General features: G+C 38.6%; 1 long non-coding RNA gene across 1 annotated transcript; it reads left to right on the top strand.

The window, feature by feature from the left end:
* The first annotated feature begins 10963 nt into the window (after window positions 1–10963).
* LOC141598505 (uncharacterized) lies at window positions 10964–12575 on the top strand. The gene is made up of 3 exons (XR_012523564.1): window positions 10964–11210; window positions 11856–11913; window positions 12491–12575. It is a non-coding gene; the product is annotated as an uncharacterized LOC141598505 (long non-coding RNA).
* Window positions 12576–12823: the final 248 nt, after the last annotated feature.

The raw sequence follows: 12823 nt of genomic DNA, 5'->3' as shown, positions 1-12823 counted from the left end.
AAGACCTTTAATAATGGACTCTCACGGGTCACTCTTTCTCTCATGAAGTAAAGGGCGAACATATATGTATAAGAGAGAAAGATTAATAGTCGCTCACCTAAACTACGACCCACATAAACATGCATGCAACTAATATGATAGACAATTCTAGCTACCGTTCATACATTCCAACCAAACAAGGTCCGTCACAGCCGAGGGCTTACAAAATTATGGTAAAGTGAGGCAATGGGTAAGAAAAGGCAAAACGTTTATGGAGATGTGGAGGTATAGGTGATCAAGCTAGTACCTAAACAGAACCATATGAGACATATCCATTTCCAACTCAATTATAGAATAAAGCACATGCCCTTCATTTGGCATAAAATCTCACCAAACCAAGCTAGAAACACTCCTCATATAATATAAGATAGAACATAGGAGCAGAAACCGTCTCATCAAACAACATCTATTTTTTTTATTTTCGATTTTTTCTGTTTTTTTTTTCTTTTTCACGGTTTCTTGTTTTCTTCTTTTTCGAATTTTTTTTTTTTTTCTTTTTCACGTCATTTTTTCATCATCCTCCTTTTCTTCATAAAATACCAACTCCGATTCAATAGAATATGCGCCAATATTTGATACAATGAAATATATACCGCAAAACAACAATCTAAACTAGCTTGACAAGGTAGGCTAATTTGGATGTAGCTAAGGGTCAACTGGCAAATTTGGCTAATGTGGAGTTTATGGGTAAAATGAAAGAAAGGGAAATTGTAAGCACCTCCCTGCATGTGACACCAACCACTAACCCGAATGTATGAAGGCAAAAAGCAATTGAATTTCATATACGTGCAAATTGATGAACATGTTATGCAAGGAGTAACTACTCACAATCCTACATGAAGCTGGTCACAAATGACACCAGTTTATAAAGTTCTAAATCTTAGAAATTATAAGTAGGTTGCCAAAATTTAAGGTCAAGTCTATTCGTTCAGCTAAATTTAACATTAACTCGTAGACATGCAAAAGACAAAGCTAAAAGATAACAGTTTTAATGCAAGGCTTAAGCAAAAAGACAGTTGCAGTGCAATTTCATCATGGAAATCTACCGTTCCGACTCAACCTATATGCTAAAATAAACGTGAATTTTTGAAATTTTCAACAATTTTCTGATTTTTAGGGAATTTATGCATTTAAACAAAAATAAACAACAATGCAAACATAAATAAAACGTGATAACAGAAATGCATTAAAAACAATATGCAGACACGGATATGGATGCATAACCTCCCCAAACCAAACTGTACAATGCCCCCATTGTACCAAAACAAGGAAGGAAATGCAAACTAAAGGAAGAAAAGAGTAAAAGCGGAAAACTCACGAAACAGCGCGAATAAAGGGACCTCCCCAAACCGACCATGAACATGGGAGGTTGCTAAGGCCCGGAAAACCGTCTCAGGGAGCTAATCCAAGTCAAATACACTCGATATCCGTCCAACAGTGGTCGATCGAGTGAGTGGGCATCCAAGAGCTGCTCGATCGAATGGTGACTAGGTCGATCGAGTGGTTTTGTTTCTGCAGGTGGTCGATCGAATGGTTTATGTGTTCGATCGAGAGGATCTCTCAGCTAAGGTGCTCGATCGAGTAGAATGACTACTCGATCGACTGGTCCTCGATGAATTCCTGCGAAATGCAATGAAAACAGCCCGCAAACTAACAAAATCAAGCTTACTGAGATAGTCTATGGTATAAAACCATTTATTACAACTGAAATGAATTAAAAATGCAAGAATAAAATCGCCGGGTTGCCTCCCGGGTAGCGCTAGCTTCAGTCAGGTCCCAGCTCGACCTTCTTTTTCTTCGAGCCTCTCTAATGATCACAATCAAAACAACTCAAAGCGCGCAGCAACCTGTCAAATAGCTGCGCGTGTGCTACACAAAACAGTAAGTAGCACCAGAGTGGAATAACAAAATAGGAAATAAAAATGTTTAACTTTTTAAGCCGAACAAATTTCCTATGGGCGCTCCTAAATTTATCCACAAAATAAAGGAGCGCGGGAGCAATCGTCAATACATTATGGTTTGAATTCAAATTAGCGATTTTGAGATGACATGTACGGTGAAAATCAGTTAAATTATATGTCCACATGGGAGGAGGTAAAGCACTAAAAGGACATGCATGAATCAGACGAGGTAATATACAAACAATAATGAAATTACCGTTTACTACCTCAGGTTGGTTGCTCTCAACTACGGAATCACTGACAAAAGAATGTGATACCTCATCCGTGCTAGGAGCAATTACCGTCTCAACTGCTTCTTCATCAACCTCCTCAGTGGAATCTGCCCCGTAGATCACAGCTTCAAGTGTATCCGACTCGGCTGTGAATAGGGGAGGTTCACCGTAATCATCGTCAGAGTCGTCATCCATATCAAACCAAAATGACGAACCAAAGCTCCCAATGGCCATTTCAGTCGATCGAGCAGAGTAAGCACTCGATCGACCACTTTCCTCCCGCATCTCACTCGAGCGAGTGACAAAACCATTCGATCGAACATCGTCCTCATGCAGTTCACTCGATCGAGTGAGAAGACTACTCGATCGAGGACTGTTTTCTGGAAATTCACTCGATCGACCATTGTAAGTCACTCGATCGAGTGATTCTTCCTGTACAGCGCTGGTATCCTTGCATGCATTCTGGAAATACGACAGAAAATCTTCATCCGAAATATAGAAGTCATTTTCAGCATCGGACAACGCGGGTTCTTCATGGGAAAAACCACTCTCGGTCAAGCACACCTCTTCCTCGGTTGCGATCGTTCAACCAAATGTTAACCGAGCAATTTGCATCGCAGCTCAGTGACTTGAGCATCCATATGTCTATCATATTCGAGAATTAAGGATTTCAGCTCCGCGATTTCTTTTTTCTGCACATCACGAGGATCCTGTTGCGGTGGCCATTGATGAGGTGGATGTGGCGGCACAACTACGGGCTGCATTGTGCTCAAGAGACCACATCTCCAAGACTTCTTCCTTTCCCAACTAGCAGATGGCTCAGCTTGGGCTTCAAACTGAGCAATTAGTCGGGAGACAGATGTCATCTTGGCAAGAGGGATCGAAGGTACTCAAGCCTTCCCTTCGATAATCTCCCTCGTGCTTTGTCTAATAAACCCTGTAAGCCTATCAAAACAGCACTAAAGAGAAAGATGAGAATAGCCTCAAGGTACTTAGTCTTCCCTTGAGGCGAAAGGACAAACAAAATCAAACAGATACAAAGCGTCGCCTCCCCGGCAACGGCGCCAAAATTTGATGCGGTCGTTTCTACACCAAAAATAAAATACCTAGATTACTACTAACAGAAGTCAGCGGCAAGTAGGGTCGATCTCCACAGGGAGGCTAAGTTGCTAAATATCTGTCTAATTTGGTCTGTCAGGTTGTCACAGAAAATGGGGGTTTGAATTGATTCAACTAAACTAGAAATTAAGGCAAGGGAGAAGAATTAACAGTAAGATAAAGAAGTATGCTAAGAGTCGGTCCACCGTGGCAGCTATCAGATCTATTATATCAGGAATATTAAGGCGATTAGACTATTGATAAGAAGAGCTATGGTCGTCACCTTTCGGTCCTTAAACCGCCCTAGAGTGTAAACAGCTTAACTTTCGCCCTCACTGCAATACCCTATTGTAACTAAGCAAGCCTTCCCTTCCAATCTTTCGATCCAGGTCGGGGTTAACTAGAATTATTAGTCTCCTGCATGCATACATTTGACTGGATAACAATTAAATTGCCTAATACAATTCCTATCGCAGGGCTAATCTATTTAATACAGTTAAAACATCGCTACCACGGCTTCCCTAATCCTAACATACTAGGGGAAATTAGCTACGCATAATTAAATGAGAACAGGAAATAAATAAAGAACGAATAATAAACATTAAGTAATTAAAGAGAAGAAGGGAAAGAAATTACTGTAAATAAATGATCCGGAAATTAAGAGTAAAGTGACAGTGTATCGTTCAAAGAGAAAAGAGAGAGTCAGAGTGTCTCCGGATAAAAGGAGATGATTACAAAAGACAACCCTTACTCCTATTTATAAGAAATTAGGAGTCAAGGTTAAACCTAATGACGGAATTTAGACTAAAAAGCCCAGCCCGTAGCTTAGTCCACTCGATCGAGTAGAGAAACCACTCGATCGAGCATACTCAGCCAGAAAACAGCTCGATCGACTAACAACGTCCTCGATCGAGTAAGTGCATAAAAAGAACTGGTCGATCGACTACATAGTCTACTCGATCGACTGATTATTGACTCCTAAACCACTCGATCGAGTAATAAATCACTCGATCCGGTGAAACTTGACTTGAGCTCGTCATTCTCGTTAGTTGACTTTGACTTGTCCTTTTAGCTCCCGAAATACCTTCACGCATCCCAAGACAGCAATATATCCCGCTCCAAATCCACTCTTCCTCCAAATGCATGCAAAATGGACGGTAAATGACTTGATTTCCGCTACTTTCTGGTTCATTCCTGCAAATAAGACAAAATAACCCAAAGTAGCATATTCGGGGCATTTCGTAGCATAAAGCCACGATAAAAGCATAGAAATACGGGCATAAAATAGGCTAAAAAGACTATATAAAATGCACGTATCAATGAACAAGGACAAATGGTTCACACAACGCGTCACATGGAGTAATAAACAAGTACAATTGTTTAACACAACGAGTCACAAGGACTAATGAACAAGGACAAATGGTTCACACAATGAGTCACAAGGACTAATGAAAAAGGACAAATGGTCACACAACGAGCCACATGGACCAATGAACAATTACAATTGTTCAAAACAACGAGCCACAAGGACTAATGAACTAGGACAACTGGTTCACAAAAAGACTTAAATGGGCTAATGAACAAGTACAATTGTATAACACATCGAGTCACAAGGACTAATAAAAAAGGATAAATGGTTCACATAACGAGTCACATGGACTAATCAACAATTACAATTGTTCAAAACAACGAGCCATAAGGACTAATAAACTAGGACAAATGGTTCACACAACGAGTCACATGGACTAACGAACAAGTACAATTGTTTAACACAACGAGTCACAAGGACTAATGAACAAGGGTAAATGGTTCACACAACGAGTCACATTTACTTATAAACAAGGAAAAATAGTTCATACAACGAGTCATAAGGGCTAATGAACAAGGATAAATGGTTCACACAACGAGTCACAAGGACTAACGAACAAGGACAAATGGTTCACACAACAAGTCACAAGGACTAATGAACAAGGACAAATGGTTTACACAACGACTCACATAGACTAATGAACAAGTACAATTGTTTAACACAACGAGTCACAAGGACTAATGAACAAAGATAAATGGTTCACATAACGAGTCACATTTACTAATGATTAATTATAATTGTTCAACACAACGAGTCACAAAGACTAATAAACAAGGACAAATGGTTCACACTACGAGTCACATGGACTAATGCACAAGAACAATTGTTTAACACAACGAGTCACAAGGACTAATGAACAAGGACAAATGGTTCACACATCGAGTCACATGGACTAATGAACAAGGACAAATGGTTCACACAACGACTCACATGGACTAATGAACAAGTAAAATTGTTTAACACAACGAGTCACAAGGACTAATGAACAAAGATAAATGGTTCACACAACGAGTTACAAGGACTAGTGAACAAGGACAAATGGTTCACACAACGAGTCACATGGACTAATGAACAATTACAATTGTTCAACACAACGAGCCACATGGACTAATAAACAAGGACAAATGTTTCACACAACGACTCTCATGGACTAATGAAGAAGTACAATTGTTTAACACAACGAGTCACAAGAACTAATGAACAAGGACAAATGGTACACACAACAAGTCACATAGACACATGAACAAGGACAAATGGTACACACAAAGAGTCACAAGGACAAATGAACAAGGACAAATGGTTCACACAACGCGTCACATGGAGTAATGAACAAGTACAATTTTTTAACACAACGAGTCACAAGAACCAATGAACAAGGACAAAGGGTTCACACAACGAGTCACATGGACTAATGAACAATTACAATTGATCAAAACAACGAGCCACAAGGACTAATGAACTAGGACAACTGGTTCACAAAACGACTCAGATGGGCTAATGAACAAGTACAATTGTATAACACATCGAGTCACAAGTACTAATGAACAAGGACAAATGGTTCACATAACGAGTCACATGGACTAATCAACAATTACAAGTGTTGATTAGTACGAGCCATAAGGACTAATAAACTAGGACAAATGGTTCACACAACGAGTCACATGGACTAAAGAACAAGTACAATTGTTTAACACAACGAGTCACAAGGACTATTGAACAAGGGTAAATGGTTCACACAACGAGTCACATGGACTAATGACAATTACAATTGTTCAAAACAACGAGCCACAAGGACTAATGAACTAGGACAACTGGTTCACAAAACGACTTAAATGGGCTAATGAACAAGTACAATTGTATAACACATCGAGTCACAAGGACTAACAAAAAAGGATAAATGGTTCACATAACGAGTCACATGGACTAATCAACAATTACAATTGTTCAAAACAACGAGCCATAAGGACTAATAAACTAGGACAAATGGTTCACACAACGAGTCACATGGACTAACGAACAAGTACAATTGTTTAACACAACGAGTCACAAGGACTAATGAACAAGGGTAAATGGTTCACACAACGAGTCACATTTACTTATAAACAAGGAAAAATAGTTCATACAACGAGTCATAAGGGCTAATGAACAAGGATAAATGGTTCACACAACGAGTCACATGGACTACTGAACAAGGACAAATGGTTCACACAACAAGTCACAAGGACTAATGAACAAGGACAAATGGTTTACACAACGACTCACATAGACTAATGAACAAGTACAATTGTTTAACACAACGAGTCACAAGGACTAATGAACAAAGATAAATGGTTCACATAACGAGTCACATTTACTAATGATTAATTATAATTGTTCAACACAACGAGTCACAAAGACTAATAAACAAGGACAAATGGTTCACACTACGAGTCACATGGACTAATGCACAAGAACAATTGTTTAACACAACGAGTCACAAGGACTAATGAACAAGGACAAATGGTTCACACATCGAGTCACATGGACTAATGAACAAGGACAAATGGTTCACACAACGACTCACATGGACTAATGAACAAGTAAAATTGTTTAACACAACGAGTCACAAGGACTAATGAACAAAGATAAATGGTTCACACAACGAGTTACAAGGACTAGTGAACAAGGACAAATGGTTCACACAACGAGTCACATGGACTAATGAACAATTACAATTGTTCAACACAACGAGCCACATGGACTAATAAACAAGGACAAATGGTTCACACAACGACTCTCATGGACTAATGAAGAAGTACAATTGTTTAACACAACGAGTCACAAGAACTAATGAACAAGGACAAATGGTACACACAACAAGTCACATAGACACATGAACAAGGACAAATGGTACACACAAAGAGTCACAAGGACAAATGAACAAGGACAAATGGTTCACACAACGCGTCACATGGAGTAATGAACAAGTACAATTTTTTAACACAACGAGTCACAAGAACCAATGAACAAGGACAAAGGGTTCACACAACGAGTCACATGGACTAATGAACAATTACAATTGATCAAAACAACGAGCCACAAGGACTACTGAACTAGGACAACTGGTTCACAAAACGACTCAGATGGGCTAATGAACAAGTACAATTGTATAACACATCGAGTCACAAGTACTAATGAACAAGGACAAATGGTTCACATAACGAGTCACATGGACTAATCAACAATTACAAGTGTTGATTAGTACGAGCCATAAGGACTAATAAACTAGGACAAATGGTTCACACAACGAGTCACATGGACTAAAGAACAAGTACAATTGTTTAACACAACGAGTCACAAGGACTATTGAACAAGGGTAAATGGTTCACACAACGAGTCACATTTACTTATAAACAATGAAAAATAGTTCACACAACGAGTCATTAGGGCTACTGAACAAGGATAAATGGTTCACACAACGAGTCACATGGACTACTGAACAAGGACAAATGGTTCACACAACAAGTCACAAGGACTAATGAACAAGGACAAATGGTTCACACAACGACTCGCATGGACTAATGAACAAGTACAATTGTTTAACACAACGAGTCACAAGGACTAATGAACAAAGATAAATGGTTCACACAACGAGTTACAAGGACTAGTGAACAAGGACAAATGGTTCACACAACGAGTCACATGGACTAATGAACAATTATAATTGTTCAACACAACGAGCCACAGGGACTAATAAACAAGAACAAATGGTTCACACAACGACTCTCATGGACTAATGAACAAGTACAATTGTTTAACACAACGAGTCACAAGAACTAATGAACAAGGACAAATGGTACACACAACAAGTCACATAGACACATGAACAAGGACAAATGGTACACACAAAGAGTCACACGGACAAATGAACAAGGACAAATGGTTCACACAACGCGTCACATCGAGTAATAAACAAGTACAATTGTTTAACACAACGAGCCACAAGGACTAATGAACAAGGACAAATGGTTCACACAATGAGTCACAAGGACTAATGAACAAGGACAAATGGTTCACACAACGAGTCACATGGACTAATGACAATTACAATTGTTCAAAACAACGAGCCACAAGGACTAATGAACTAGGACAACTGGTTCACAAAACGACTTAAATGGGCTAATGAACAAGTACAATTGTATAACACATCGAGTCACAAGGACTAATAAAAAAGGATAAATGGTTCACATAACGAGTCACATGGACTAATCAAAAATTACAATTGTTCAAAACAACGAGCCGTAAGGACTAATAAACTAGGACAAATGGTTCACACAACGAGTCACATGGACTAAAGAACAAGTACAATTGTTTAACACAACGAGTCACAAGGACTAATGAACAAGGGTAAATGGTTCATACAACGAGTCACATTTACTTATAAACAAGGAAAAATAGTTCACACAACGAGTCATAAGGGCTGATGAACAAGGATAAATGGTTCACACAACGAGTCACATGGACTACTGAACAAGGACAAATGGTTCACACAACAAGTCACAAGGACTAATGAACAAGGACAAATGGTTCACACAACGACTCACATGGACTAATGAACAAGAAAAATTGTTTAACACAACGAGTCACAAGGACTAATGAACAAAGATAAATGGTTCACATAACGAGTCACATTTACTAATGATTAATTACAATTGTTCAACACAACGAGTCACAAAGACTAATAAACAAGGACAAATGGTTCACACTACGAGTCAGATGGACTAATGCACAAGAACAATTGTTTAACACAGCGAGTCACAAGGACTAATGAACAAGGACAAATGGTTCACACAACGAGTTACAAGGACTAGTGAACAAGGACAAATGGTTCACACAACGAGTCACATGGACTAATGAACAATTACAATTGTTCAACACAACGAGCCACAAGGACTAATAAACAAGGACAAATGGTTCACACAACAACTCTCATGAACTAATGAACAAGTACAATTGTTTAACATAACGAGTCATAAGGACTAATGAACAAGAACAAATGGTAAACACAACGAGTCACATAGACTTATGAACAAGGACAAATGGTACACACAAAGAGTCACAAGGACTAATGAACAAGGACAAATGGTTCACACAATGCGTCACATGGACTAATGAACAAGTACAATTGTTTAACACAACGAGTCACAAGGACTAATGAACAAGGACAAATGGTTCACACAACAAGTCACATTTACTAATAAACAAGGACAAATAGTTCACACAACGACTCACAAGGGCTAATGAACAAGGACAAATGGTTCACACAACGAGTCACATGGACTAATGAACAAAGACAAATGGTTCACACAGAAGTCACATGGACTAATGAACAAGGACAAATGGTTCACACAAACACAGCGTCACATGGAGTAATGAACAAGCATAATTGTTTAACACAACTCGTCACAAGGACTAATGAACAAGGACAAATGGTTCACACAATGAGTCACAAGGACTAATGAAAAAGGACAAATGGTTCACACAACGAGTCACATGAACTAATGAACAAGTACAATTGGTTCACACAACGAGTCACAAGGACTTATGAACAAGGACACAACTCGGTTCACAAAACGACTCAGATGGGCTAATAAACAAGTACAATTGTTTAACACAACGAGCCACAAGGACTAATAAACAAGGACAAATGGTTCACACTACGAGTCACATGGACTAAAGAACAAGTACAATTGTTTAACACAACGAGTCAGAAGGATTAATGAACAAGGCTAAATGGTTCACACAACGAGTCACATTTACTTATAAACAAGGACAAATAGTTCACACAACGAGTCATAAGGGCTAATGAACAAGGATAAATGGTTCACACAACGAGTCACATGGACTACTGAACAAGGACATATGGTTCACACAACGAGTCACAAGGACTAATGAACAAGGACAAATGGTTCACACAACGACTCATATGGACTAATGAACAAGTACAATTGTTTAACACAACGAGTCACAAGGACTAATGAACAAAGATAAATGGTTCACATAACGAGTCACATTTACAAATGATTAATTACAATTGTTCAACACAACGAGTCACAAAGACTCATAATGTAATACTCCGTATTTTATAATACTACTTAAGTCGGGTTAATTGTTTAGTCGATAATTACGTCAAGTTGTTTTACTTGACTCGCGTGGTATCGTAAGATCGAGTACGTCAAGTTATTTTACTTGAATCGCGTGGTATCGTAAGATCGAGTTGTTTCGTAAGTTAATTGAGACGGGTTTATATGGAATTCGAGATGTGAGCTAACCCATTTACCCTCGACCCATTTGAGTTTACCCAAATGTTTAATCCAATTAACCCAACACCCAACATCATGTCTTTAACCTAATTTTTACCCTAACACTACACAACCCTCATCTCACCTGCCTCCCTCACTTCGACGGCACGCATTTTCAGATTCACACAAAGAGCCTTTCATTTGATTGAAGATTTCTCATCGATTCCAACCTAATTCGATTTCCCTGTTTGTAAGTCGATTTCATTCCATTGTTTATACTGTTTTAAAGTGTTCGTCTTCAAAAAGTTTGAAAAAAGAGTCCTATTTATTTGATGTCTAGTTTATGCATATAAAAGCTCGTAGTCAAATTCTTTATGGTTTGTCCTAGGTGATTTATTTATGAACATGTCGCGGAAAAGTCCGCGAATCTGATTTGGTTGTGGAAAATGATTTGAAACCCTAATTTTTATGTCGATTCAGTTATGAGGCTTCTTCATAAATCATCTTTGTATAGTCTAGATGATAATAGGATTTGAAATTTCTGAAAAATAATGTTTTAAACTCGTTTTATGAATCAATACTTTTTATGCGACGGTTTCTGTCAGTTTTTGGAAATCAGTCTGAAAACCCTTGATAAGTTTGGAATTGGAGAAAAACACGTTAGATATAATTTGTAGCTAAGACTCATGGGGTTTCAATCCAATTGGCCTTGTATCAATTTGATTTTTCTGGAATTAGTTATGTATTTTATTCCGAGTCTGTCATGTGCTGGAAAATCAGGAAAAGTCGTGTTTGTTCTTTAAGTTGATATTCCTATTAAGTTATGATGAGTCTAGGTGGTGTGCATGATTATTTGATTGAGTAGGTTGTAATTATACATAATTATGATATGTAGGTGATGGATATGTGAAGGATCGTAATTGGTTGCTTGTGTGTGCTTGGATTGCGAAAAGGTAGGGAAATACACTTGACTTCTTATCGTGTTGTTGAATTGTGTTGACTTGTTTGTGTTTCATATGACCAAATTGTGAACGTGACTTGATTCGTGGTTGTGGATTACGCTATGATATGGTTGACTGAACTGTTCGTGTTGAGTGTGTTATCACAACATTTGGTAGCTGGCATGATTTCATTCATTGATATACATATTGTATTGCATTGTTTACTGTTGGGCATTCATATGCATTGGAGATGGAGGATGTTGTGGTGATGTGGTGTGGTGATGATGATGTTGTGATAAGGCCCAGGCGGGTTCTGCAGGACTTGCCCTGGTGTCCTCAACTGAAATGCGGCAGATCGGCTACGGTCGATATATATAGTCTACCGGGGATCGGTATGGTCAAGGGTTGTCCGGGTTATGAGATATGAGTTATGAGATATGAGTTATGAGATATGAGATGAGATGGAGATGGAGGTGACGGAGGAGCATGCATATCATATTTTGTTGTTGCATTGTATTACCCTACTCAACCTCGTGGTTGACCATGTGTATTCGTGAACACCTGTGATGAACCTTTTAATGGGGAGCAGGTTGACAGGTACCTCAGAGACTGATAGGAGCTGGATGGGAAGAGAGCTTGGATTGCCTGACTTAGAGCTAGCCCACTTTTATTTCGTTTAGTTATCGACTTTATTTTCAGTTTGAGACTTGTTTCATTTCAGATGTATAATTATATAAATTGCCTTGGAGTTTAATTTGTTATTCACTACCTCGGGAAACCGAGATGGTAACAGTCCGGTTTATTAGGGAATGTCTTGCTAAAGGCTCCTTCATAAACCGGGGTGTTACAAAGTGGTATCAGAGCATACGATCCTCAGGCCTAAACCAATGAACCCAATGAACGTAGGATGTATCTAAATAAA

Source organism: Silene latifolia, chromosome 9 (assembly GCF_048544455.1).
Source record: "Silene latifolia isolate original U9 population chromosome 9, ASM4854445v1, whole genome shotgun sequence".
Classification (NCBI taxonomy): domain Eukaryota; kingdom Viridiplantae; phylum Streptophyta; class Magnoliopsida; order Caryophyllales; family Caryophyllaceae; genus Silene; species Silene latifolia.
The sequence above is the reverse complement of the archived record's forward strand: the minus strand, read 5'-3'. Positions and strand labels throughout refer to the sequence as shown.